Source organism: Pleurodeles waltl, chromosome 3_1, assembly GCF_031143425.1.
Source record: "Pleurodeles waltl isolate 20211129_DDA chromosome 3_1, aPleWal1.hap1.20221129, whole genome shotgun sequence".
Taxonomy (NCBI): domain Eukaryota; kingdom Metazoa; phylum Chordata; class Amphibia; order Caudata; family Salamandridae; genus Pleurodeles; species Pleurodeles waltl.
Window position 1 is genome coordinate 1,605,016,337 of NC_090440.1, and position 24,331 is coordinate 1,605,040,667.

General features: G+C 44.5%; 1 protein-coding gene across 5 annotated transcripts in view; it reads right to left on the minus strand.

Moving 5' to 3' along the window:
* Positions 1–24,331, minus strand: part of COBLL1 (cordon-bleu WH2 repeat protein like 1) — a 483,290-nt gene that overhangs the window by 86,364 nt on the left and 372,595 nt on the right. The gene's annotated exons all lie outside the window — the stretch shown is intronic.

The following is a 24,331-nucleotide window of genomic DNA, read 5'->3' on the forward strand; positions in this document are numbered from 1 at the left end:
GCAGAGGCTCCAGGTGCTGGCAGAGAGAAGTCTTTGCTGTCCCTGAGACTTCAAAATACAGGAGGCAAGCTCTAAATCAAGCCCTTGGAGAGTTCTTCACAAGAAGGAAGGCAACACAAAGTACAGTCTTTGTCTTCTTGCACAGGCAGAAGCAGCAACTGCAGGATAGCTCCACAAAGTACAGTCACAGGCAGGGAAGCTCTTCAGCTCTTCTCCAGGCAGAGGTTCTTCTTGGTTTCCAGAAGTGTTCTAAAGTCTGTGGTTTTGGGTTCCCTTCTTATACCCATTTTGCCCTTTGAAGTAGGCTTACTTCAAAGAAAATCCTGCCTTGCCCAGGCCAGGCCCCAGACACTCACCAGGGGGTCGGAGACTGCATTGTGTGGGGGCAGGCACAGCCCTTTCAGGTGTGAGTGACCACTCCTCCTCTCCCTCCTAGCACAGATGGCTCATCAGGAAATGCAGACTACACCCCAGCTCCCTTTGTGTCACTGTCTAGTGAGAGGTGCAACCAGCCCAACTGTCAAACGGACCCAGACGGGGAATCCACAAACAGGCAGAGTCACAGAAATGGTTTAAGCAAGAAAATGCTCACTTTCTAAAAGTGGCATTTTCAAACAAACAATCTTAAAATCAACTTTACTAAAAGATGTATTTTTAAATTGTGAGCTCGGAGACCCCAAACTCCACATATCTATCCGCTTCCAAAGGGAATCCACACTTTAATCATATTTAAAGGTAGCCCCCATGTTAACCTATGAGAGGGACAGGCCTTGCAACAGTGAAAAACGAATTTAGCTGTATTTCACTGTGAGGACATATAATACACATTACTATATGTCCTACCTTGACCATACACTGCACCCTGCCCTTGGGGCTACCTAGGGCCTACCTTAGGGGTGTCTTACATGTAAGAAACGGTAACATTTAGGCCTGGCAAGTGGGTACACTTGCCAAGTCGATTTTACAGGTTAAAACTGCACACACAGTCACTGCAGTGGCAGGTCTGAAACATGATTACAGAGCTACTTAGGTGCGTGGCACAACCAGTGCTGCAGGCCCACTAGTAGCATTTGGTTTACAGGCCCTGGGCACCTCTAGTGCACTGTATTAGGGAGTTACTTGTAAATCAAATATGCCAATCATGGATGAAACAATTACATACACTTTTGTATAGGAGCACTTGCACTTTAGCTCTGGTTAGCAGTGGTAAAGTGCCCAGAGTAACAGAAACAGCAAAAACAGAGTCCAGCACACATCAACAACCTTGGAAACAGAGGCAAAACGTTAACGGAGACCACGCCAAGGATGAAAAGTCTAACATTACCGTTATAGTGTATGGTCAGAAATGTACTCACAAAGTGCCTTGACACCCCAACTGATGTCTCCACCATGCATTCCCAGAAGGGGAATTCTCCCAATGGAGGGACTGTCCAATCACACTATATCATGCTCCAATATAGATAGTGCTGAAGGGAGTGGCTCCATATTGTAATGCTCACGATCTATAATAGAGACCCACTCATATTTGAGAACTGAGCTTTTGGGCCAGGGTTCTGACTATACAATATATGGTTATTTCGCATGGGTGTTGGCCTCTTTTCCATCAGGTGTCCTAACTATATGATGGTCCTGATGAGACCCCATATCTCCACAGAGGGTCAAAACGCTGTAGACTATAATTAAGTGAACCTAACAATGTGACCCATTGAAATTAAATGTGTTATGTAAATAGATAATTGGTTAATTTAGGTCACTTGCAAAAAAGAGTATAGGAAACCTGGATTTTTAATGTGGTGAATGTTTTAGACTTTTGAACTATGTTTTTGTGGGTTCCAATTTGTTTTGGACACCTTTGCTTTACCCCATTAGTGTGTGTGTCGGCCAATGGCTGACACACGCACACCCTCCCCGAGTGTGTCCCCTTTCCATCGATCCCTTCCTGGCACAGTTTCTTGACCGTGGATCGCAGTGCAGCGGCCAGGAAACTGCACTAGGCACCAGGGGTTGCTTTTGGGGGGGAGGGTTGGGGGTCAGTCCTTGTGTAAGTGGGCTGGTTCCCCCTCCCCCTCAGGGGCATAATTAATTATAAAAACAAAGGGTTTCCCCTCTAGGGAGGAAATCGCGCCCCCTAGGGGATAAAAAATAAATATATCTTTAAGAACAAAAAAAATTTTTTTTTAAATGGCTGGTCCTGACATGGGCAGACCCTTATGGGGTGTCATTTTTTATTTTTTAATATGTGCGGTTTCACATATTAAAAGAAGTGATTGAGAGAGAGAGAGACCGACTATCTTTATCTCTCTCTCTCTCTCTCTCTCTCTATATATATATATATATATATATATATATATATATATATATATATATTGAGAGACTCAGTCTATATACAGGGATGTTGAATTCCTATCGCCCGACGCCCGGGACATCTTGTTTGGGGTCAAGGGCAACAAGTTTTTATGTTTACTTTGTCCTTGGGACAAGTAGGCCCAACCCCCTGCAGCACAAACCCTTTGGCTGCCTGTTTACAGAGAGTGGAATTCTCTGCAGTTGAGGTAATGTGTTTCCAAAAGATAATGCTGTTCGAACTTGTATTTATGGTTCATTATTTGAAAGCCTTCATTATTAGGGTGAGTGCTGTAAATAAATGTTTTAAGGTCACACTTCACTAGTTGGTTCCAGTACAAAAAAAAAAAAAAACGTGTACACACATGTTTGAAAAGTTTAGGCTAAGAGGCTAAGTATAATGCTCCCAGAATGCTCTCTGATTATATGCAAATGAAGTGTCATTTAGTAAAATGTGTTGATGCATGCTAGTATTTCCCAAAAATATTTCTAATGGAAAATCAGTGTAACCATTTTCAACACGATTATGGGAAGCATGAAAATAAACAAACACTGACAAAGCCAACTGATCTGACATATTTTTATAAGTCTTTTAGTTTCATCAATGCGTGTCTTGTTTTGACATGGCTTTTGTAACACTTTATTGTTGTGGGAGCTCCCAGGCCCTCAACATTGTAACAAACATTGGCAAAACCCCCCCAAAAAGTTTTTGAACTCTTAAAGCACACGTTGCCACCATCGGCATAACAAAGGCCTCGCAGCCGCCCTCCAGGGGGCCCCTCCAGCACAGCACCTGCCCTGAGTGAGTCTGGAGAGGGGGCTCCTCCATGTTCTTTGCAAAGAGGCACCCTCCAGTTTCGTTACGTCACTGATTGCCACTGTAGTTCCTGACACTGAACAAAACTACTTTTGAAAGAGAGAGAAATAGAAGTTTAATAAAAACAAAAATGTCTTTGTTAACACCAGACCTAATTAGGGACCAAGACCCACATGTAGGTAGCTTTTTGCATGTCGCAAACAGCGACTTTCGCTGTTTGCGACATGCAAAAAGCACATTGCAATGCACAAACCCAGTTTTGCGATTCAGTAACCTGGTTACCGAATCACAAAACGGGTTGCGACTCGCAATTAGTAAGGGGTGTTCCCTTCCTAATTGCAACTCGCAGTGCAATGTAGGATTGTTTTGTGACCGCGAACACGGGCGCAAACCAATCGCAGTTTGCACCCATTTCAAATGGGTGCTAACACTTTCGCAAAAGGGAAGGGATCCCCATGGGACCCCTTCCCCATTGTGAATGTCACTGTAAAAAAAATTTCAGAGCAGGCAGTGGTCCTACTGACCACTGCCTGCTCTGAAAAAATGAAACGAAAACGTTTCATTTTTCATTTTTGTTATGCATCTCGTTTTCCTTTAAGGAAAACGGGCTGCATTACAAAAACAAACAAAAAAAACTGCTTTACTGAAAAGCAGTCACAGACATGGTGGTCTGCTGTCTCCAGTAGGCCACCATTCGCGAGGGGGTCGCAAATTGCGACCCACCTCATGATTATTCATGAGGTGGGCATTTGCGAAGCCCTTGCGAATCACAGATGGTGTCAAGGACACCATCCTACATTCGGATTTGCGACTCGCAATTTGCAGGTCACAAATCTGAACCTACCTACATGTGGCCCCAAATTCTTAAAGAAAGTCACAAAAGTGCACCCATGGTATATGTAGTACCCCTATAAAATATTTGTGAACTGTATTTTAGCATGGGTAAATACGATGTGTAGATTTGCTCATGTGAAAATCTATTGAGCATTTGCAAGTTCATTTTCCCTCCAGCCACTTTCTTCCCAACCCTGGAAGAAGTTCTAATTCTGCCATTGTCAGGAGTAAATGTTCAACCTTTCTTATTATGGGAAAATATTAGAGAGAAGCTGGTAAAAATCTTTAAAACATGCAGGTTAGTAGGTTTGCAGACTCAAAGGCATTCCAACCCTGAAACTATTGCTTACTGCTTCCTCCAGCCCCAGTATGCAGATCTGCAGAAAGGTGGCAAAATAAGGAAATTGCTACAGTAGGGATTGAAACTCTAAGTATTCAAGCCCTACTATGGTAGTAGCCCTGGCATAATCAGAGAGGCTATTAATTGCTGCCATAATTTGTCGCCACACTACATGGCACCAAAGGGACAAGTAGATCTTTTTACAGGACATGTAGATTTGAGAAGCAACCTGTCCCCTGGACAAGTAGATATTTTAATAAATTCCACACTCCTGATATACATAGAGAGAGATCTCTCTATCGATATATACATATATAGGTTTCAGTTTGTTTCATAAATGTGTGGTTTTCCTGGAGGCAGTGATCGGCCCACAGGGCAACCACACATATATAAAACAAGCATTTGCAATGCAATAGGTCTCGCATATTTCAAACAAGTTATTGTCCTCTTTTGACAACAGTGCCCACGAGCAAAAACAAAAGAAAACATGAATGGAAACTGAGAAAAGACAACTTAGCAAAATAAAAGAAAGTTAGCTTTAAAAAAAATAAACTTTGTGATTTTGTTAGGCCTTCTGGTCATGCTTTTGCCAGAAAACACACTTTCTGTTTGCAAGGCACTATGAGTTAAAAAGAACAATTAGTACATTGATCACGTTGGAAGCAGCGGATGGAAACTAATTAGAATAAATTAAACAGTGCTTGCTACCTGAGCCACACAGAGGACAGGAAATGATGCCAGCGGTGCTTTGACGAATTACCAGGTTGTGAAGAAGAGTGCTACGCAAACCAACAAATGGTGAACAACAGGTGGGCTCCGATCCCTTTACTGAACACAACAGTCTTGCAAGTGAGACGCATGCGCTAGTGCATGCACTCACAGGCTCGACCCTAAAAAAAAAAAGGTATATATGTATACAGAGGGTCTCTATATCATAGAAAAGGGTATTTTCATAGGAGATATACATCTGAATTTATATATAGATGTACATCTATCAGGCATAGATCACTTTCAGGCAGCAATAAAATGTCAAGATAACTCTTGTGATTATGTTCCTCTACAGAAAGAGATCAGATTTTTGTCTAGTGGAGGTTTTGAAGCTATAGAACAGCGCAGGTTTATATGATTATATGAATTCTGCAAAGTACTGATCTGCATTGTATGTGAGTAGTTGACTGGATTAGTAAAGCCAATCATTACCTGCACTTTAAAACAAATGAAGTTTATGTGAGAGGTGGCCATGGCACTTTTGCTGGGTGTTAGTGAGGGAATACAATGAGGTGGTCATGGGACGGGAGCACCAAAAATGATTGTCGCACTGGGTGCCACTAGCACTAAAAGCTGTGATGATGGGTATCACACACACACACACACACTTCCCCCCCCCCAAGCAATTGTACTGACAATAGATCTACCTTCTATGTAGGCAAGTGTTTTAGAGGGACATTTTAGCCAGTAACAGAGATGGCGTCTCATTGGATGACTGGTGCTGAAGCTGTAACTTGGGTTATGGCGGACAGCTCTAAGGCAGGATCGGAGACTAAGACAGCAGATACTGAGACAGCATCTGAGGAAGTGGACAATAGAGTCGAACCTGGGAATGATTTTTCAGTTAGCGAAGTCCCATCCGACAACATCTATTCCAGTGATTCTGAGGGAGACGATGAGGACTGTTGTGCTGTCCCTTTGCAAGCACAGTCTGTGCAGTGGGACAACAGCAGGTTAGCCCAACCCAGAGGGCAGGTGCAGCATGCGGCGGCAAGTTAAGACAGAGTGCTTTCTTGGCAGCCTCCCCCCGATTTAGTTCAGCCCAAATGCCACCTTTTACTGGTGACGCTGGATGTAAAGTCGATACAGCCAACTTTTTGGCAGTCGACTGTGTCCATCTCTTTTTGTATGTTGACTTGCTTCAGCAAACTGTGCAGCAAACAAATTTGCATGCAGAACAATTTCTGAGGGAGCATGGAGGCACTCTAGTGCCCCATTCTAGGGCACGCCAGTGGACTTCCACTGCACTGGCAGAGTTGAAGATATTTTTGGGCCTTACACTCAAATTGAGGTTCGTGCAGAAACCCACCCTGCAGTCCGACTGGACAACTCACACGGTTTGGGTAGCCCCCATCTTCGCACCGTACAAGAGCAGAGATTGTTTTATCTATTGCAGCACATGCTGCATTTCAATGACAATTCTGCTGCATTGCCTGGGACCATCCAGCCCATGACAGGTTGTTCAGAATTCGGCTTGTCAGGGAAAATTTATCTGCCAGGTTTCCAGAGATCTAAACTCCTGGAAGAGTCCTTGATCCTGTAAAAAGGGTGGCTGCTGTTCAGACAGTACACTGCGAGCAAAAGTGCTTGCTATGGTATCAAGCTGGATATGCTGTGTGAGAGCTCTTGTGGCTATGTTTACAACTTGAGAGTGTATACGGGGAAGGACCCCACACTAAACCCTGTAGTTTGCCCTCTCACATCAGGGGTCACTGGGAAGATTGTATGGGAGCTTGTCCAGTGATTCTTTCACAAAGGTTATAACCTTAATTTGGACCATTTCTATACAGGCGTACAGCTGTTCAGTTAGCTCTTCAAAGCTGGCACTGTGGCCTGCGGTACAGTACATTGTAACTGCAAAGGATTCCTGTAGGAGCTTGTTTGCAAGAAGCTCCAGAAATCCAGAAGTACTGCGTTGCTTTCCAACAAACTGCTCGCAGTCAAGTTCTTGGATAGGCATGATGTATACATGCTCACTACAATTCATGATGAGATCACTTCCCCCAACACGGTTTGGGGTCAGACGGCCGAAATCCACAAGCCAATCTGCATACTTAATTACAATAAGTACATGGCAAAGTGGACAAGAACGACCAAGTTCTTCAACCATACAGTGCGTGTCAGAAAACTCACAATTGGTACAAGAAACTGTCTACCCACCTGATCTAGGTGGCAATACACAATGCGTATGTTGTTTATTGTCAGACAACTACAGGAAGACTCTAGTCTTTCCTTGACTTCCAGTTGTCCGTACTTGAAAGCCTCACTGCTGCTACAGAAGCAGCAGCCTCCATTTCACATGTTCTGGAGGATGTGGCAAGGCTGCAGGAGCGAAACTTTGCTGTTCGCATTCATAAAACATCCAAAAAGGATTGACCATGTTGTCGATGTGAAGTGTGCTCGAAGCAGGGAAAGAGACAGGAGAGTTGTGTTTACTGACCCTAGTGCCCATCTCACCCAGGCCTCTGTTTCCCTACTTGCTTTACATTGTATCACACTAAAGCGAAGTTCTGGGAAATCGACTGAGGTGCAGGTGCCATTAGGTAAACCTTTCCGTGGCTGTGCATGGATACCAAACGTTCATGGGCCACTGCTTCGTTAGGCAAGCAGCCACATAATTTTAGTTCATCTACTTCAGGAAATCATAGACTTCCTTATGGCCTGCTCAACACCTTTATTTGCCATCAGAACGTGTTAGGTGTTCTGTTCGATTGCACATACTAGTGGACAGAACATATGCCACATTGTCACGAAGTACCCTGTGTGACAAAATGTTAAAGGTGTGACTGAATTTTGAAGTGCTTGTTAGGGGACTTATGTATGCTACACAAGGACCGCCAATATTTGCAACGAGAACCAGATTAAGTGTAATAGGTCAAACAAATGTCCTGTGGGAAATCTTCACCAACATTTCTACTTGTCTGAAAGTGTGCAAACTCAATTTGTAGCTTCACTTTCAAAGCAAAAGTAGAAGTGTTGGTGAATGAGTCCCGCAGGATATTTGTTTGACTTTTTACTTTAGAGACCTTAGGTAGTATGCACCATCATGGCTGCCTTAATTTCAATGGCAGATATGCTCGCTCAGTTCGAGGAATAGGCCTCGCAAGGCATAGTTGGACTCCCCCCAACTTGCATCCACAAACTGGAAGGAGTTTGATTTAGCACATTAAGGGCGCTGATGGCGCATGAAAGACGTGTGTTCTTGAGCTTTAAGTGGCTAATGGCGGAAGGCATTAGTACTGGTTCACTTGGCAATTATACAGGATTACTCAGGACTGCGATGAGGACAGAGACATGAACGGTAAAGAAAAGGTTAAGGTAGGATGAGCCCTTGTTTGACAGTGGTTAGTTGATGTGAGTGCAGTGATTGGTTGGATTGGGCCTGTGGCCTGCGGTATGAAAGTGTTGTGCATGAATGATGTGTGAATGGACCATAAAGCAGTTGGTGCAGTGAAGTGGCTTTATGGCTCACTTTCTGAAGGCTTGGTTTCAGTATTCAGATACTTTGATACATAATCATGCTTTGAAATCATAATTTCTGGAGGTGCTAAAACCAACCAGTGAGTGGCGGATTAACTTTAACATACTGGTACCAGGGGAGTCCAAGGGTGCAGGACTTGAGTGGCTCTCACCAGTTTTCCTTTGCCCAGAATACCCTTGAAATCACAAACTTTGCTTAATAAAACCCTTTTTCCCTACATCTCAGTGAGGCATTTTTTTTTTTTCACCACCGAGCATTCCCTTAAGTCTCCAGAGAAAAACGTTGCCTCATTTATGTGGGTGAGCAAGTGACCGCGACAGGGAAGTGCCCAAAATGTATTGTGGAGACATCAAAATTACCTATCACAAAACAGCCTGGTTTTGTGAGTTGGTCACCTGTGTATTTGGTCCTGGGCTCGCTAGCCATATAGGGAAACCTACCAAACCCAGATACTCCTAAAAACTAGACACCTGAGGCAGTCCACGGAGATGTGACGTGTGTGGATTCCACAAAGTTCTCTTACCCAGAATACCCTGCCAAGGTGAATCGTTGATTAAAACACTATTTTTCCTTACTTTTCCGTCATGTAAACTACAGGAATGTGAGGTACCATTCTTATCAGGATACTTGGGGGAATTGCTGGGTGGAAGGATGTTTGAGGCTCAACTAAGATTCATAATTTTGGATTGCTAAAATGTGAGGAAAATAAGTTTTTTTCAGACAAACTTTAAGGTTTGCAAAACATTCTGGGACACAGAACATGGTAAGAGCCCCACAAGTCACCCCATTCTGGATTCCCCACAGGTGCCTGGTTTTCAAAACGGCATAGGTTTGCTAGGTTTCCCTAGGTGTCTGCTGAGCTAGAGGCCAAAATCTACAGTTAGGCACTTTGCAAAAAAACACGGCCGTTTTCATTAGGAAAATGTAATGTGTCCACGTTGTGTTTTGGGGCGTTTCCTGTCGCGGCCACTAGGTCTTCCCACACAAGTGAGGTACCATTTTTGCTGGGAGACTTAGGGGAATGTTGGGTGGAAGGAAGTATGTGGGTCCCCTAAGATTCCAGAACTTTGCATTGCCGAAATGTCAGGAAAATGTGTTTTTTAGACAGATTTTGAGATTTGCAGAGGATTCTGGGTGACAGAACCTGGTGAGAGTACCACAAGTCACCCCATTCTGAATTCCCCATAGGTGCTTAGTTTTAAAAAATTTACAGGTTTGCTAGGTTTCCCTAGGTGCCGGCTGAGCTAGAAGCCAAAATCCACAGCTAGGCACTTTGCAAAATATGCGTCCATTTTCATTGGGAAAATGTGATGTTTCCACATTGTGTTTTCGGGCATTTACTGCCACGTGCACTAGGCCTAGCCACACAAGTGAGGTACCATTTTTATTGGAAGACTTGGGGGAATGCTGGGTGGAAGAAAGTTTGTGGCTCCCCTCAGATTCCAGAACTTTGCATTGCTTAATTTTGAGGAAAATTTGTTTTTTAGACAAATTTTGAGGTTTGCAAAGGATTCTCGGTGACACAACCTGGTGAGAGACCAAAAAGTCACCCCATTCTGGATTCCCCTGGGTGTTTAGTTTTTAAAAAAAGCATAGGTTTGCTAGGTTTCCCTAGGTGTCTGCTGAGCTAGAGGCCGAAATCCACAGTTAGGCACTTTGCAAAAAAACAAGGCCATTTTCATTAAACAAATGTGATATGTCCAAGTTGTGTTTTGGGGTGTTTCCTGTTGCGGGCACTAGGCCTACACACACAAGTGAGGTACCATTTTTATCGGGAGACTTGGGGGAATGCTGGGTGGAAGAAAGTTTTTGGCTCCCCTCAGATTCCAGAACTTTGCATTGCATAATTTTGAGGAAAATTTGTTTTTTTTAGACAAATTTTGAGGTTTGCAAAGGATTCTCGGTGACAGAACCTGGTGAGAGACCAAAAAGTCACCCCATTCTGGATTCCCCTAGGTGTTTAGTTTAAAAAAATGCATAGGTTTGCTAGGTTTCCCTAGCTTCTAAACTCCATATCTTGTGCCCATTTCGGAAATACATAGGTTTCCTTGATACCTGTTTTTCATCTTTTATATTGTACCAAAAGAATTGGTGTATACCCGTTATACAATGAAAACCCATTGCAAGCGCAGGTCATTTATTGGCTCTGGGAACCTTGGGATCTTGATGAACCTACAAGCCCTTTATATTGCCGAAACCAGAAAGGTCCAGCAGACGTAACAGTATATTGCTTTAAAAAAAACAAAAAAACGGCCATAGTTGGATAAAAGTTACAGAAATAAACGTATGCAGAAATGGCTGTTCTTTCAACTCAATTTCAATATTTTTTTAGTTCAACTGTTACTTTCCATAGGAAAACCTTGAAGGATCTACACAAATGACCCCTTGCTGAATTCAGAATTTTGTTTACTTTTCAGAAATTGTTAGCTGTCCGGGATACACCATTGGTTTCACACACATTTCTGTCACTAACTAGAAGGAAGCTGAAAGCACAAACAAATACTAAAAATCGGGTATGCCCCAGTAAAATACCAAAACTGTGGTTTTCTGATTCAAGTCTGCCTTTTCCTGAAAGCATGGAAGATGGTCATTTTAGCATCGCAAACCCTTTGTTGAGCCCATTTGCCGGGAAAAAAACAGATGCTTTCTTCTGCAACACTTTTTCCCATAAAACCCAAATTGTAGCTGTATTTTGGTTAATTTCTAGGTCTCCTCCAGGGAGACCCACAAATTCTGGGTACCTTTGGAATCCCCAGGATGTCAGAAAAAAGATGCATATTTGGCGAGGATAGCTTATGCAGACAAAAGGTTATGGGGGCCTAAGCTCAAACTACCCCAAATAGCCAAAAAAGGGCTTGGCAGGGGGTGGGGGGCTAGTTAGAAGGTTAATGTTTTGATTTTTGTATGTTTTGTCATAGGAATAAAATTAATTCTGAATTACCAAAGGGGCTCTGTTTTCTTAATCAAAAGAGTGGTTTCCTTTCAGTAGACTTATTATATATCATTAATGCAATTGTGCCAATCAAGTATACATACATTGCTTGACAAGAACCATTGTTCTAGATAAGTAACTTTCTAAAAGAGGTATTTTCAGACTTACAATTAAAAATCAGATTTCACCATAAGTTGTGATTTTAAATTGTGAGTCCAGAGACACCAAACTCCAAATGTCAACATTTTCCCAATTGCAAGTTACACTTAAATGATGCTCCAAGGTAACCCCAATGTTTACCTATGGCAGTGATAGGTCTTACAGAAGTGAAAAACAAATTTAGCAGTTTTTCATTACCAAAACATGTTAAAAGTACTTGTTGAACTTTTAAAATACATTGCACCCTACCCTTGTGCCTAACCAGGGCCTACCCTATCGGTGACATATGTAATAAAAAGGAAGGTTTGAGCCTGGCAAGTACGTGCACTTGCTAGGTTGGAATGACAGATTAAAACTGCACACACAGGCCCTGCAGAGGCAGGCTGGAGACATGTTTGGAAGGATACTGTAGTGGGCCCCCCAATCAGTGCTGCAGACCCACTTCTAGCATTTAATTTACAAGCTCTGGGGACATACAGTACACATTACTAGGGACTTACAAGTAAATTAAATATGACACTTGTGGATTAGCGAATGTTACCATGTTTTAAGCAGAGAACACATGCACTTTAGCACTAGTTAGCAGTCGTAAAGTGCCCAGAGTCCTAAAGCCAACAAAAACAAGGTCAGAAAACGAGGAGGAGGAAGCAAAAAGTCTGGGAATGACCCTGCAGAAAGGGTCAATGTGAACAATTGACATGCCATGATTTTCAAACAGGAAAGAGTGTTGATGGATGGAAGAAAAGAACGTATGGTGTCTGAGAGCTACCAGCATTCAAACTAACAGCATACTAGGATTACTTTTGATTAAATAACCAAGAGGTTTGCTTAGCTTTATGAATAGTTGGTGCCAATTGCTTTATTGACATATTTATACAAATTCGTCATTTGGTGGGGAGAATTCAAAATGTACTTTTAGTTTCTGTTTCAGACAACGGAATTGTTAGATAAACAACACAGCCTGAAATGCATTGGGTAAATGATGGATCTGTAACGATACTAGCATAAACAAATGAACATAATGAAATACATTCTTAAAAATATCAGAAATTCTTTTAAAAATGTGTGCATACAGCATTTGTGAACTATAAATCTCAGATTACAGTACGGATAAAAAGTTTTCTGGTGCTACAATAGAGGATGTTTGAATAAGAAATCAATAAAATTAAAACTAAAATTTTCTGCCACAAATCCCAGATAATTAAGCCAACAACTGCCTAAACATGTATCTTTAATGTATCAACTCTTCAAATTCCATGAGACCTACCACATCTCTCCTGCCTCAGAAATGTCAATAAATCTGACCTAAAAGGCCCAGAAAATAGCAACCCAACTAGAACCACCAAATCTGTATAGATGACACAAAAGGTCCTTGTGCAAATAATTAAATATAATTAAATCAAGTTTCTAGAATCAACTTAAGGTCACTAGACCAAAGGTCCAATACAGAAAACTCACTTTCAAGCCATAGATCAGTAATTGACACATTTAGTCAGTGGCCATGGGGGGAATTGACATGTGAACCCTTTTATTTGTGAGTGGCTGCCCATCATCCTCCAGTGCCACTGTGCTTGCACTCTGTACTTCTCAAATCTACAGATGCCCATTACCTTCCATCACCTTCTACTGTGGATATGACACCCCCTTAACAGGTTATCTGACATGACTAAACACTGACCACCCTGTATCTCAGTGTTCCACTCCTGTCTAGATTCAGGAACTCCGATCTTACATGTGGTGCCTTCACTTGCCTATTATGCCAGGGGGAATATTGTTTCTCAACATTATTCCCAGGGTCTGTGTTATTTGGGACTAAGGGCTGGTTGGAAGGGGTGTTGTTCCTTACTCCATTTGATGACTGCAACAAGCACTTGGCCTAATTCTCTCCTGTGCTGTATTTCCAAACCAAGATTGTGTCACAGACTAATATTCAAGCTGATTCACAAACCAATAGGGTTATATTTCACTTATGAGTCACTCAGGAATATGTTACAAAAATGTCTTCAGTTAATTTCTACAGGGTTCATTCCTGCAGATCCTACACCTTGTGGATCCATGTTGCAGAAGTCTATCTGGATATGTTTTAGTGTTTCCATTGAAGAAACACTTAGGTATCAGTTTCTTTACATCTTTCCTCTAATCATGTTTTCCATGACCCGATTAAAGAAATGTGCTGCCCAGCTGTTAAGAATATTACTTCACACTGCATCATGAATACACTACCATGCCCCACTGAAAAGCTTAGAAAAAAGGCAAAAGTGCTGTAAATCATAAATTAGACAAAACTTCAAAAATTAAGACTTCAAAATTCAAGACTTCCCACTACACTTCTTGCTCCAGTATCCCACTGCAGTGTAACCTGCAGAGACAACCCACAACTCGCCAAACCCAGATGGACGTTTATTTGGCATATTGCATGCTTCCTATCCTACAGAACACGTCTAAGGGAGATCAGATTCACCTTCAAACCACATTATAGACATCCAGCTGACACAACACTCCACCCTTATAACAATAAGTGCTATCAGGTGAAGTAAGGTATGCTGTATAAAATATGCATATCACCACGACTACAGGGAGTGCAGAATTATTAGGCAAATGAGTATTTTGACCACATCATCCTCTTTATGCATGTTGTCTTACTCCAAGCTGTATAGGCTCGAAAGCCTACTACCAATTAAGCATATTAGGTGATGTGCATCTCTGTAATGAGAAGGGGTGTGGTCTAATGACATCAACACCCTATATCAGGTGTGCATAATTATTAGGCAACTTCCTTTCCTTTGGCAAAATGGGTCAAAAGAAGGACTTGACAGGCTCAGAAAAGTCAAAAATAGTGAGATATCTTGCAGAGGGATGCAGCACTCTTAAAATTGCAAAGCTTCTGAAGCGTGATCATCGAACAATCAAGCGTTTCATTCAAAATAGTCAACAGAGTCGCAAGAAGCGTGTGGAAAAACCAAGGCGCAAAATAACTGCCCATGAACTGAGAAAAGTCAAGCGTGCAGCTGCCACGATGCCACTTGCCACCAGTTTGGCCATTTTTCAGAGCTGCAACATCACTGGAGTGCCCAAAAGCACAAGGTGTGCAATACTCAGAGACATGGCCAAGGTAAGAAAGGCTGAAAGACGACCACCACTGAACAAGACACACAAGCTGAAACGTCAAGACTGGGCCAAGAAATATCTCAAGACTGATTTTTCTAAGGTTTTATGGACTGATGAAATGAGAGTGAGTCTTGATGGGCCAGATGGATGGGCCCGTGGCTGGATTGGTAAAGGGCAGAGAGCTCCAGTCCCACTCAGACGCCAGCAAGGTGGAGGTGGAGTACTGGTTTGGGCTGGTATCATCAAAGATGAGCTTGTGGGGCCTTTTCGGGTTGAGGATGGAGTCAAGCTCAACTCCCAGTCCTACTACCAGTTCCTGGAAGACACCTTCTTCAAGCAGTGGTACAGGAAGAAGTCTGCATCCTTCAAGAAAAACATGATTTTCATGCAGGACAATGCTCCATGACACGCGTCCAAGTACTCCACAGCGTGGCTGGCAAGAAAGGGTATAAAAGAAGGAAATCTAATGACATGGCCTCCTTGTTCACCTGATCTGAACCCCATTGAGAACCTGTGGTCCATCATCAAATGTGAGATTTACAAGGAGGGAAAACAGTACACCTCTCTGAACAGTGTCTGGGAGGCTCTGGTTGCTGCTGCACGCAATGTTGATGGTGAACAGATCAAAACACTGACAGAATCCATGGATGGCAGGCTTTTGAGTGTCCTTGCAAAGAAAGGTGGCTATATTGGTCACTGATTTGTTTTTGTTTTGTTTTTGAATGTCAGAAATGTATATTTGTGAATGTTGAGATGTTATATTGGTTTCACTGGTAATAATAAATAATTGAAATGGGTATATATATTTTTTCGTTAAGTTGCCTAATAATTATGCACAGTAATAGTCACCTGCACACACAGATATCCCCCTAACATAGCTAAAACTAAAAACAAACTAAAAACTACTTCCAAAAATATTCAGCTTTAATATTAATGAGTTTTTTGGGTTCATTGAGAACATGGTTGTTGTTCAATAATAAAATTAATCCTCAAAAATACAACTTGCCTAATAATTCTGCACTCCCTGTAGAAGTGATACTTGGATCATAACCTTATTCAGTACCATCAGCAAAATCTACCTCAATAGACCGATATGATCCAATAATCTCATGTGCCATATCAGCAATTACCTCATGATATTGATCCAACCTTTCATAACAAATACAAATGTAAAAGGTTCATACTCCTGCTCGATAACCTTCATCGCTCACAACAAGCAATCTTCTCGTCCATTCTCTTAAGCTCATATATGGTATTTCAAGGTTGAATAAAGATTCCTATTCGACAATCACAACACGTGCCAGCTACGCAAAAACAGAAAGAAACTAAGTATAACAGCAGCTCAAGGCATCAATCACCAAGAAAAACGTCAACTAATAGAATACAAAAAGTGGAGGTTGGATGCCTTGACAACATGCATTATCACCAGCCTTTGTTCATTCATTTAAATATATGCACAACGCTAGTCCACTGCACCTATAGCAAACACAAACATCCCTTCTAACGTCATCATGCACAATACTAAACACCATCCATATGAAGAAACCACAAACTCAGTGAAAGCACAAAAGTGATATAGACACAAAATGTAGACCTCTGACTTTATTTTTGTGTAATGCAATGATGTGCCAACATATTCCCAAGGATACCTGAACATTTTGCCACGTGACCACACTCCACCCAGGACCTTCTTCACACTGGATCCTTTAAAAGTATTTGCATGACTAAAACACAAGGGTGCATCTTTGTGAATACAATGTTACAAACTCTTAAACACATGGGGAAACTGGTCAAAGGGCAGAATCAAACTACCTGCCTGGTACTGTGATTCCAGAAAAGTGTCCTAACTGAACCGTAGACTGTCTGACTTCTAAAGGAATTAATTACGTCACGGGTAGAAAATAAAGGATACCAATTAGTTTATCTGCTTCCCATCTTAATAGATTCATCTGCGACTGTGTTCAAACCATTTGCACCTTATAAAAGACTGTTCTGGAGCAACCAATAGGTGTTCTGTAGCGCTTTCTAATACATCGAAAATAATTGAATCGAGGTGATCCATAGAAAGCCCCCTTAAAAAAACACTTTGACCATATTAAAGCTATTTAAAGCAATGCATTGTTACTCAATACAATAAACGCCATTTTGTTGGTATCCATGGTTTCCCATTCAAGTACTTTTCGTTTTCAAAACAAGCAACTAACCAAAAAGACACTGTTCACAACTTTTTAGATTAATAGTAAGACATTTACTATAGCAAAGACATCACAATATTGCACAGTAAGGGAATGCTGGGCTAGTAAACCCCAGAATCAACAAAGCTTCAAACACTAGGACAATTTTACTTCAGCTGCACTCTACAATATGGTACTTCCTTCCAGCTTTATTAAGCTTAGTACCAAAAATCTGTCTCTTTAGGAAACAGTTTTACACGCTTTTCTGCAGTGCCTGTCTAAGACAGCAAATGAAGAATTAATAATGAGGTGAAATTCAGATGTCCTGAAGTTTGTTGGGGTTTAGTCATTAAAAAATTGATAACATTACTGAAACAGGTATTAAAGCATATGGCTTGCAACATGTATGTACATCTAAGTTAGTTGCTGATTTTTGTCTTGCTAATTGTTTTAAAGAACAACGATGTACATATGATTTGAAACAAATATGTTGAAAGGCTTGACATCACAAACCAGTTTGCAGGGCGTGGCCAAGATGGCGGCCACTCCATAGAACAGGTCTGTGCAATGATCCTGAATCCGTAATTAATCACCTGTCCCCTGCGCCAATGACCTTTCTAGTCACCTGGAGGCAGTGCTGGGCGAGGTGGAGATGAGCTGTGGCCTGGAAATGGAGACCACGTTGCCCTAATGGAGGCTCCGCAGCATGTGGTCCTGCAGCCCAGTTGCCAGGGATGTAGCATGGGCTGCTGCTGGTGGCGAGTGTAGGCTCCCGCGCATGACTGAGCTCATGATCAGCTGGCAGGGCCCCAGTGAACTGATAAGGGGGCACACATGACTCGTATTGGGCCCCGGGCGATTGCTTTGAGCAGGGCCATCTCTCTGCAATGGGCAGGCATCAGCCGTACTCCCGCAGGGGCCACAAAGGACTGGACTGCTCAGGCACGGGGCATGAGCTTGCGGAGATTCCACACCCTGCATGGTGGGTGAGACTGCAGTATTTCTGGCGAGGCCCATGGGGCCTGGTGAGGCAGCGCCTGGATAGCAGAACAGGGCTCCAGGGACTGAGGACTGCAAGAATGGTCTTCACACTGCCCCATAGGTGGCATTAGATGAGTGGTGAGTGTGGCACCGAAAGTGCTGAGTGGTGTAAAGGGCCGCCAGGGTCCTACAACCAAGTTACCTTGGGGCTGAACCTGCAAGAAGTCCCAGCCCCTGGAGTATCCTGACATGTGACTTGCAGACAGCGATCCCAGATGGGTGAGGCGGTGACCGGGGAGGCAATACCACAAACCCTGAGGCCTGGCTACGATGCTGTAGACACTCCATAGGTACCAGATGGTGGAGCACCCCTGTTCCTGTGACGTTCTGGGCATGGGCTGCATGTGAGGTTGGTCTTAAACATCCTGACACACCTCTGGTTGGACAATGGGGGACTGGGGGCATCCCGCCAGTAGTTTTTGACTGCGTGCCACCACGTAACGAGTGGGTGGGCCAGTGCCCCAAAAGGACAACAGCTACCCCTGCGGATAGCAGAGGGCCCCTACTGGTAATGGGCCACCTCTGCACGGCCTGCCTAACAGTCAGGATGCATGCTCGATGGGCCCCTTATATGTTGGCCCACACTTGTAGCCGGGCCCATCACCCAGGGTGTACTCCTGGTTTCAACTGAACACTGCAAACAATCAGTCACCGAACACACTGCCTGCAGCTGCCGCTGTGACAATAATTGCACTGGATGCCCCTGTTCGGACTGCAAACATCACTAGGCTGCTCGTGCTGTGAGACTCCGGTACTGACCAGTACTTTTAAGCCAGCACAATTTCTGTACCTGATCCCCTTTATCACCGGGATGGTGTTGTTGGACCAGAGGCAATTATGGGGCGCCTTCGCTCTGGATCACATCCTTCAATGACACTCCACGTGGCTGATGACCCCAGTCCCACAAGGCGTTGAATCAGCAGTGCCTCCTGTGGGCCCCACCATAGCAAAGGAAAAGATGGACATCTTGGCTGCCACAGAGAGGCCCCAAGTGTCACTGGATAATAAAACTGACACAGTCACGATGGTCCACTCTCTGCTGAGAGATGCCCACTGAAAAAGTGCAGAGCGGGTCCACACAGCAGAACAAACAATGGGGAAACTTCAACCGCAGACCCAGGAGACACAGTCCCAAATAAGTTTGCTGCAAAACAGATGCACGCACTGGAGGAGAGGGTAGAGGACACTGAGGAGCCCTCACACAGACACAACATCCACACAGTGGGCTTCCCCAAAGGCATTGAGAGCCAGGACACTGTGGCCTATGTTGAGGTGTGGTTTTACATCTGCATTTCTACTTCAGCTCTCTCCTCCTTCTTTATAGAGTACCAGCTAGCGGCTCCCGTTGGGTGCTCGTCCTAGACTGCTTGTCTCTCATCTCCTTCGTTATAGAGAACGAGATGTCGTTCTACATGAAGCCCGAAGACAAGACAGTCTGACATTAGACAATGCTAAAGTAATGATATTCCCAGACTAAACACTGTCAGTTCAGCACCAGAGACACACCTTCCTTGCAATGAAACACAAATTACATGACTCTCACATAGAATACTCACTTCTGTTACTGGCTTGCCTCTGGGTCCAGGAGGACGGTCAATCTCACTCCTTCAGGGACTCAAAGAGGCATGGGACTGGGTGGAGAGCCGTGGGTGTGTGGGGTCCTCCCTGACACAACCACAGATTACTAACTCAAGACCCTCCGGCAGAAAATTACGTAGACAAAGGGAGAAACACACAGATTGCCTCCTATGCGCCCTGTTCCTCAGATCTGGCAGACGTTGTACAGGAGAGAAGGAGGGCATTACAGATGGCTGCAGTGTTCCAGGATCCTGCTCAACCCACAAACACCGATGAAGAGCAAACAGAATCTACCAATGATGAGGGATCCATGTCACCTACCCTCCTCCCTCTGGACTCTGGCACACCACCCAGGGTCACATCATAAACTGCGGACGATGTCCTATGAACATTTCCGGTGTTGGGACTTTCAAGAGTGGTCCTGGTCACAGGGGTATATTTTTGCAACTATCCATGCATCCCTCCCTTTCCTCTTCTCCCACACAGGGGTCATATGACCGTTCTCACAGGTGGTGGGAGCTCCATACTCTAGCACTCATGCTTGCTTTACAATACTTGTGGCTCCAAAACATGTGACAATACATGCCTCCAAATGCCGTGCGGCCCAGGTGCTCTTGGATCCCAGCTGTACTTTTGAGGGCTGAGCACACCTGCGGGGCCTACCACCCGTTTAGCTCATCACATCTTGCATACATGTGCACAGACTGCCGGTGTCACGGGAGCTTGCAAATGCACTAGCAGACGGGGATCGTAGTGCTTACACACTCCATGAAGTGTCTCACACCCCTCAGCCAGAACTTCTACACTGGTGCATACAGTTCACAGGTTTGGACAGAATTTTGTTGCATCCCTGCTCCCGATGGTACTCAACGTTTTTATTAGTTGTGTTCCAATGGATAAAGTTGTTGACTGCACCTGCCTATCCCTGCATAGTATTGACCCTACCTTCCTCCCTGAGGTACGAGTACACCCACTTAGCAGCCACCATGTCGACTGACACTAACAGACTAGCATGGCATGCCCGAGGGATGAAGATATGAGGTGTACTCATACATGCGCTACAGGAAGATGCACACAGCATTCTTACAAGGATCCCATCTCACATATGCAGAAGCTCTACAGCGGCAGAAGCAGTGGAGGACCAAGTATATGTTATGATGTGGATCAAGGCTGGGGTACCATTCATGGTGGACATCACTGTGGTTGACTCAGAGGGTTGCATTATCTTTGTAGAATGTCGGCTGGAAGGCCACCGACTACTACTCAGTGTGCTATATGTACCCAATTCTGAGCACATTCTTGCACGCCCTGACCAGAGTGCTCATACACTGGAGTGATCTCCCCTGGTTACTGGGGTGAATTTAACAGAGCACTTAATGTAGATCTGGACCCATCCTTCCTACCCCTACCATGCAATGTTGCCACATCAAAAGCCCCGGTCCTAATGAACTCGCTGTAACAGTGGCATTTGACCAACATTTGGTGACTGTACAACAGGCACACAAGAGTATACTTGCTTTACTCCCACACTCATGATTTACATGTCCAAATAGATAGTCAGTACGGCAGACATGATTCCACATATTTTACACACTGACTGCCTAGGAAGACACACTCAGATCACAATCTGCAACATTTCAGCCTGCACTGGGACTATGGCCATCATCCCATCCCCACATGGAGCCTAGAGGTGACAGCTCTGGAAGACTCTCTGTTCAGGGAATCCCTAGACAACTGTATAACAGAACAATCTGACCTTGATATGGGTAGTGTCACCAACCGCCTGATTGAGTGGGACACATTTAAAGAGGTAACTAGGGGATACTGCCTCGGTAACACCCTAAACATGCGCCGCCAGATTGAGAGCAAGGTCTCATGCAGAAAGCAGTTGTGTCTTTGATTAGGGAGGCAAGCAGAAACTGCTGCTATGAGCAAGGAGCGACTGGCGCAGGTGAAACGCAAACATGCTGCATTGCAAGAAAGGCTGCAATGCTGTAACTATGCAGCCTGTACTGCAAAGACACACTCCAAATCAGATAAATTATGGGTGCTGCTTGCATGGCTAATCTGCCAGGAGCAGCCATGCCATCCCATTCCTTCCATTTGCTTCAGCCCGGGAACCCACATACACACGCAGAGGGGTATACATAACACATTCACACAGCACTACCCTCTACTATACACATCAGTGACCACTGCCACATCGGAGTGCCTGGAGTCTTTCCTGGTAAATGTGACCCTCCCTTGTGCGCCACCGGAACGCATGAGGAAACTACCATTGAGACATCACAATTATGAAGGTGCAGGAACCTATTTGAGCACTGGCATGAGACCAGGCCCAGACAGGCTACTGCTCAAATTCTATAAGACCTACTCTGTGCTACTGTCCCCTAGGCTGAAAACATTATACAACGAGGCTATGGCAGCTTGCCTGCTTACTCCCACACTACGTGAAGCACTGCTCATATTGTTTCCTAACCCCGTTGAGGATCCAGAGGAGCTGGTGTCCTACAGATCACTGGCACTTCCCAATGTCGACTACAAAATACTTGCCAAAATCTTAGCTGATAGACTGGCCCCTCTGGTCCCGCAGTTAGTGCACCTGGACCAAAACGGATTAGTGCCAGCCAGAATACTCTCTCTGAAGCTGAACTGGTTCTTCAGAGCACTCAAATACGCCCCCACTCTGTGGCTGCAGGTGGGGTGCTTTGTGCTCGATTCAGAAAAGTCTTTCAACTCCCTGGAGTGCCACTACCTATTTGAGGTGCTCGCTCGTTAAGGGTTGGAGACGCACTGTATCTGCCTGGTCAAACTCCTGTACAGTAGCCAGTTGGCCAGGGCTAAAACAGGATGCCTTATATCCGCCCATTACAGATTCAGGGATGTCCGCTGTCCCTGCTCCTCTTCCCGCTGGCCATGGAGCCGCAGGTTCACATTCTTCGTGAACAGGGCCAACAATGGGGGATACCTCTAAGCGATGGCCTTCACTCCATATCACTTTATGCAGACATTCAGGATATTCTGGTCACAATAGCACACATGCTCAACAGATATGCACAGGTTTCTGGTATCAGGATGAACTGGGCTAATTCATGCCTCCATTCGCTGCTGCCACCACACCTAACTCTGCCCTCTGGATTTACAGAATTCTTCTATCGTAGCAGCCTCCTGCATTCCGTTATCTGGGTATACATATCTACCACACCAAAGCAGACCTCGTTGACAGCAATCCTGTTTGTGCGATCACCTCCCTTCGATCGAAAATGGCGTTTTGGCAGACCCTGCCGCTATCAGTGGTGGGCCGCATAGCCCTCACCAAAATGGTAATGTTGCCACGTCTTCTGTATTACTTTGTCAATCCACCTCTATACATTATGAAACCTTTCTCACGCTCTCTCGAACGCTCTCCAAGTTCGGCCTCCCGACTGACTAGGGCGGCCTGAACATGCTGAATTTTTAACAATACTACGTGGCCTTCCAACTTCAGGAGTAGCCAGGTGAAGGCCGCCAGCTGGAGGAAACCTCATCTGTTTCCTCTCTGTGGGATCTCTCCCACATAATACACCTGCTCTCCAGGATGCCACTGCCCTGCACTCCCATGATATCACTGCTCCCGTAGAAGATTATACCTCACCAGGTTGATAATACCCTATGATCCAGCACTGCCATTCCTTGGGGTGCCGAGGGGTTGCCGTAGTGGCATCCTGGCAGGAGTTGGGCCCCTGGCATGATGCAGCGCTACATACCTTTGGGGACCTCTACAGTGACGAAACATTCCTTTCCATGGAGGAATTTATAGATGAGACCGGCCCCCCTTCGGGCAATTTTTATTATAGACTACATCATTCAGTCACTGGAAGCGCACTGGGGCGACATACGGCAGGAACCTGGCATGCCCCTAACAATCCAATACCTTCATGTGATGTGGAAGGACCGCAATCAGACGCAATAGCAAGCTGATTTCTTGGGAACACATGCTGCAACACCACCAACCACACTGCAGCAGCATGGGGGCATCAAATTAGGTCACTCCAGCACTGACAAAAATAGCAGAATTTCCTGGCAGACCCAACGGTGGTGGCCCAAAACACCCATTTCAGGCTCATTCAATGCTATGTATTACAGAGGACCTACCTCACCCCAAAAAATAAATTCCTATTTTAACAGAACAGATGTTGACTACCCCCGCTGTCATACACCCAACGCTGATTTTCTACACATGTTCTGGGCATGCCCGTCGCACTCTCAATAATGGCTAAGAATTATGTCTGTCTGGATGCGCTGCACGGGACATCAAGCACTACATACCTGGAAGCTGTGCTGACTGGGCCTGATATGACGAACAAAAAAGAACATAACAAATGGTTCATAGATTTGGTTCTCGTCCTTGCCAAGCGCCAGATCACTCATCAATGGAAGGCGTCCCAAACCCCTACTTTTTCCACTGCAGCACTCTTCATGGAAGCCTGGCTGCAGGGGGATAGTTAGACATTGCAACGCAGACACCAAGGGGCTGCGCAAATTCCCTCTAGCAGCCACCAGGGACACACTCATTGAGGAGATGTGCATGAATCTGACAGCAGTTGATCGTCCCCAACTTACCAGCAGAAGCCATCTCTTGCAGGCACAGTGCAAAGCCCGGCAAATTCAGTGCAACATGGATAATGTAATTTAACCCCCTTGGTCTTGCTTCCATTGTTCATTAGACATGGGTACTGCACTGTTAATTCCCGCATTATACAGCGGGTGAGGGCTA